Genomic DNA, 6000 nt, shown 5'->3' on the forward strand with positions numbered 1-6000 from the left:
ACGTTTTTATTGGCATATATTAATTATACGTAATTATGGGCTTTGTAGTGACATTTTCACGTATGTGCCTAATGTGTTTCAATCATATTCGCCAGTTGCCCTTTCTTATTCTCTTCCCACTCCCATTAATCTCCTTCTTCTTCCCAGCTAGCTCCATTTCTACTTTATATCCGTGTGTGTGTGTGTGTGTGTGTGTGTGTGTGTGTGTGTGTGTGTATGTGTGTGTGCGCATTCCAATGAGTTTCATTAGGGTGTTTTACAGGAGTGGGGATGAGAATTCATTTACAAGAGCATGTCTTCCTTACCAGTGGTTTAAAAGGCTGTGGAAATTGTTTTGGGTCCCAATAAAAATATCAGGAGACAACAGTGAAATATGTGAAGAAGGGCGTGGTTTGAATGTAAATCTATTTCTCTGTGGAATACCCCCTATTAAGTTGGTTTTCTACAGAATTCCACTTAGTTATTCCATGGTGGTCCCAAGGTAAAGGAGGAACAGAAAAACAAGTCCTGAAAAGTAATTAAACAGTAATTTGTGTGTATGGAGTTACCAATACAAAATAAGTTTATGGAAAAGAATTCAACTCGAGAAAAGTAATTGCCCAGAGACCATCCAATCCATCATGTGTCGTCTAAAGCATAGACAGTTGCTTGTTTCTTCACATCCATTCTCCCTTTCTTATAGCCCCTGATTTTGAGGTAGGCATATGACTATCGGGTAAAGACCACATTCCCCGCCTCCTGTTCAGCTAAATTGGGCATGTGAGCAATGGGCTATAAACCAGATTTTGTCTAACAATCTTATGTGAGGACCTTTATAAATGACCAGGCTTACATTTTCTCCCCTCCTTTCCATACGTCTTCCTTCATCCAGCTGCTTTGACCATTTTAGCTTCAATTAGAATATTGTCATGAGAGCTATGCCCAAAGGATGGCAGAGGGGAACAGGAAGGGGCTTCAACAGAGTCATCATGGACGACCTGGAAGGCCCCTTTCTGACTTCATAGTGAGAAGCACAACTTCTGATAGGAGTTTCTTTTTTTAGTGTGTGTGTGTGTGTATGTGTGTGTGTGTGTTTAGGTATGCACCTTCCATAGCACGTGTGTGGAGGTCAGAGGATAACTTGCCAGAGTCACTTCCTTCCTTCCACTATGTAGGTCCCAGGGATCAAACTCAGGTCATCAGGCTTGGTGGCAAGTATCCCAGCTCCTCTTGAGAGTTTTCACTACCACCCAAATAGTCCTAACTAAGATGCCATTCTTTTTCTTATTTATTTAAACATGTGACTCAGATTCTCCTAGGAAAGAATGCAGGCACATGCCCCGTTTGGAAAGACAATTTTATTATAATCAACGGCTGGATGTGATCCAAGTCCGGTTTTGAAAAAACTATCTCTCTTACAATGTGTGGTACCGCAGCAATTGGTATTAGACAAGAATATTAAGAGTCAGCTAATATTAATAATGGATTAATTTAAAATAATACAAAGAATCAGGCAATAGTGGCGCATACCTTTAATCCCAGCACTCGGGAGGCAGAGGCAGGCGGATCTCTGTGAGTTTGAGGTCACCAGGGCTGTTATACAGAGAAACCCTGTTTTGAAAAACTGAAAAACAAAATAATACAAGGGTCTGGAGAGATGGCTCAGTGGTTAAGAGCTCTCTGCCAAGGAACCTGTGTTCAGTTCCCAGAACCCACATGGCCGCTCACAACCATCTCCTTTTCCAGGGGATCTGACACCCACCCTCTTCTGACCTATGCAGGCATTCCTGCATATTTGAGCAAACACTCATTAACATAAAACAAAAATGAATAAATCCTTTTTTTAAAAAAGAGCAAAAGAACACCCCTAGCTCATTATTTTTGTAATTGTATGTGCAGGCACATATAAGTCCCTACCTAATAACTTCAAAACTGACCAATATGAGGGGCTATTATAGTAGTTTAAATGAGACTGGCCCCCATAGACTCATATATTTGCATGTTTTGTCCCTAATTGATGTACCATTAAGGAAGGATTAGGAGGTGTGGCCTTGTAGGAGTGGTTGTGGCCTTGTTAGAGGAGATGTGGTTTTGTTGGAGGAGGTGTGATCTTGTTGGAGGAAGTATGTTGCTGTGGGTGGGCTTTGAGGTTTCCAAAGCCCATGCCATGGGTATGCAGACAATTTGGCTGTAACATCTGTCACCCCATTGATCACCAGGGCTGATTCAAATAATCTGGCTGGCTAGGCAGGTGTCCAGTTCCCCCATCACTGTTCCATGTACATGCATCCCTCCTGAAGTTGTGTGCTCAGTTGAAGAGGATAGTCTTTCCCAAATAGAAGACCAGTCTTCACTCAGGGGCATAGGAGTAGCTGCGTTTTCTGCTAGAACCTCCAAACAAGCTCCCAAAAGCCCACACCAAACCTGCCTGCTGCCTGTGGATCAGAATGTAAAGCTCTCAGGTACTTCTCCAGCATCATGTCTACCTGCCTGCTGCCTGTGGATCAGAATGTAATGTAGTGGGTAGCTGTTCCAGCTTTTACCTGGAAGTACTACCTCAAGCACTACCTGAGGCTTCCGGTAACTGTCATGCCTATGAGGCCAGGCTGAGAGAGGAACCCTTAAGACCCGAGATCCAGATGTGCTGGCTCTCTTGGTTCCTGGAACCTGGACGCTGGAGGTAGATCGAGCAGAGTTCTCCAGAGAACAACGCTGGACTGCTCTACACCTTTCCTGGACCCTGTAACCTATCCCTTTACTTGTAAGTTACCCCACAAATTAAATCTCCTTTTTAACTACGTGGAGTTGCCTTAATACTTCTGCCAATAATGTAAAGCTCTCAGGTACTTCTCCAGCACCATGTCTACCTGTGTGCTCCCTACAATAATGATAATGGACTAACTCTCTGAAACTGTAAGCAAGCCCATAATTAAATGCTTTCCTTTATAAGTTGCCTTGATTGTGGTGTCTTTTCACAGAAATAGAACAGTAACCGAGACAGTTGCCATTCTTTTTCATCTGATCAGAATATTATTATATCATGAAAAATGGCAACTTGGAAAAAAGAAACCCACAAACATAAAGGACACTGGTTGTTTCTGAATGAAAATAAGAAATAAAAAGGAAAGGATATGACTGCTCCTAGTTATGGTGGAGGAGAAAGTTTGTTATAGACATGTGGGAGAACATAGTCAGAGGTAGGGATATCTGGGAGAGTCCAGAGTGGACATGACCAGGCTGAGTTGAACCATGGGAGGAGGGGGGAGGGAAAGGGAGAGAGGGGAACCAGGTGCAGCAGTCAGGAGGCAAAGGGACAAAAAGGGTGAGTAATCACAATGTCTGGATTGTGTCGGGAAGAGCCTCTGGGGGAAGGGCAGCTCAGTTCCTGGGCTGGAAAAGTTTAGAATGGGGGGTGGGGTATTCCAGACATATCCTGTAATAAGTGGGGACTGAGAGATGTTGGAAGAACCGTGCAGCCAGGTTCACTTTGACATGTTAAATAGACCCTCAGCCGTTTGTCCCGGGTTTGAAACCTAACATCCCAGCCTTTTTGCTGATAATAAATAAATGATAAGGGGAGATAAAATCTTCTCTGTGACTACTTCCTGCTGACATTGGGGCATTGTTGTTGGGGGTGCCCAGGGAAGCTGGGAATGCTGGCCAAGTCTGGGAAGAGCAGGCTGTTTCACTCACTGTCCAGGCTTTGAAGCTGTCTGGGATGCAGTTTTTGAGGGAACCTCTGGTGCTGGCATTGGAGCAGTCTGCAGTTGACTTGAAATCTGCTGGGACAGATAGACTAGGGAGAGAAGGTAAAGATAAGGAGTCTGGGGGAAAATCTTTATCCAGGGTATACATTTGAAACTTTTAGGCCCATGGTCCTGGTAGTTGAGGGAGGGAAGTGCCAAGACCAGGGAAAGGGGGAGAGATTCTACCCTAAAGAATCGGGGGAATAGGCAGGCAGGGAAACAGGCTGTTGGTTGACATTACTTATCTGGAGTCCATTTCACCTGCGAGAGGTGGAGCCAAGTGGATTCCCTGAAGCTTACAAGTTTTTTGTTTTTGTTTTTTGTAAGTTTACAAAGAGACGAAAGTTTTAGATATTTTTGTTCCGTTGGAAGCTCCGCCTCAGCCCCCCTCCTCCCTCTCCAAACCCTGCCCCTAAGCAGCAGCTCCTCCCCCAGAGCTGCTCAAGACCACGCCTATGGGGTTTTTAAACTTAGGTCCATAGACCTGCCATGTGATTTCTCCTCCTCCCTACCTCCCCCCCTACCCCACCCTCACCCCCGAGATCACCCAGGAATGCTTTACTCAGATTAAACCTTGTCCTTTACCTTTTAATTTGGCTCGATTTGGCTTAGTGCGTTGGTGGAGAATCCTAGTACTGGGGATTCAAAGTACTTAACAATGTTAGCATTACCACTGTTTGTAATCTGTACTGAAATTCACATTGTAGAAAGGGCAATAGACTTATGCCTTTAAGTCATAATAAAAGCTTTAGGACCCAAAACTGATTCTGGGTTAAAAGCACTAACACATCTTCCAGAGGGCTGAATATATAGATTGGATGGAGGTGTTTTTAGCATGATTGAGAAGCACTTTTATGTCTGTACTTAGAAGACTACCAAAGAGAATTTAAAATCTTGAGCTTGTGATTATGATAATAGTAGTCAGTGTTTATCAGAGCTAAATCAATAGTTTATTAGAACTCTATTGATTAATGTTAAAACTCTGAACTTTTGAAGTCTTAATACAACAGTAGCATAGCAAGTGAAAGAAATCTGAAACATGTTTTATATACCTTAAATCACTTCCTTAGACCTTTACAACTTGCATTTATACACCTCAAAACAATTTAGACCCTTATAGCTGGATTAAGTTTTTATATCCTCAGACCTTTTATAGCTTGTATTTGTATATCTTAGAGTCTGGTAACAAGGCAAACTGTCTTTCTCAGCTGGAGGCCCAGGAAAGTGAGGCTTGAGGCCTTATTTTTATATGAAGAGAATCAAAAAGGCCTCTGAAGCCTTGGGGAAGGAGCTGGTATGCTTGCTGCTGTTAAAGCTACAGTCAGTCAGTCAATATCGTCAGAGATCTGAGAAGGATAAATTATAGCTGGAAGTATAATCCAAATGGTCTATGTATCAATTAAAATTACAGGGACCTGTTGCCTAGATGGGTTACCCTGGGCTCCCAGAGTTCATTGGGGGCAAAAGTAGTCACTCTTTGGCTGTCATACAGGACAGCATTTAATTCTCAGTTGTCATACAGAACAGCATGGCCTTTGGCCGTCAGACCCAGGTCTGAGATTTTTCCAGCATAGGAATTTGGGAAAACTGATCTTACTTTGACCAGGCAGAGTAGGGCAACCAACCCCCCAAAAATGTTCAGTTTTTGAAAAGCTCCGATGGCCGGCGAGGCTTGGGCACTTTTTCCCAGTGATTAGTATTCCCACAATTCAGCTGGAGTTGTTGTGCCCCATATATCTTCTTTGGGGACCATCAGGTTCCCACTAGGAAGGAGTATGTCTATTAAGGAAAGCTTAAACATTTTAAATGTCATATTCAGCCAATCTCTGAAGAATTTCAGGACCGTCTATCTATTAAGTATACCTGATTTACTTGCTTTAGGCTTAACTTTGAAAACATATAAACGAGGTCAAATAAGACTTATTTCTATAATTAATCATGACTATAAGTATAGTTCTGAACACATTAAAGGATTTGATTATTTTAAGATGGTTTACTGTTAACTTGTATGTTTTAATTATCTTTAACAGTTTATGATAAATTAGTAGCTTTTATAAGACTAAGATTTTATAGTTATCCTTGTTAAGTTTGAGCCTTAAAATTTGAGTTAAAGATTTAACTGAAGATCCTTTAGCATCAAAATAAACCATAAATGCAGTAAACTTTTACCATTATAGACTATCACAGTTTTTTGTATGACTTAGTTTATCCAACTAGATAAACCTTAACAAAGTGAGCAAAGATAAAGAAGCAATATAAATATTACTGTGAACCT

This window comes from Peromyscus eremicus, chromosome X (assembly GCF_949786415.1).
Source record: "Peromyscus eremicus chromosome X, PerEre_H2_v1, whole genome shotgun sequence".
NCBI lineage: Eukaryota > Metazoa > Chordata > Mammalia > Rodentia > Cricetidae > Peromyscus > Peromyscus eremicus.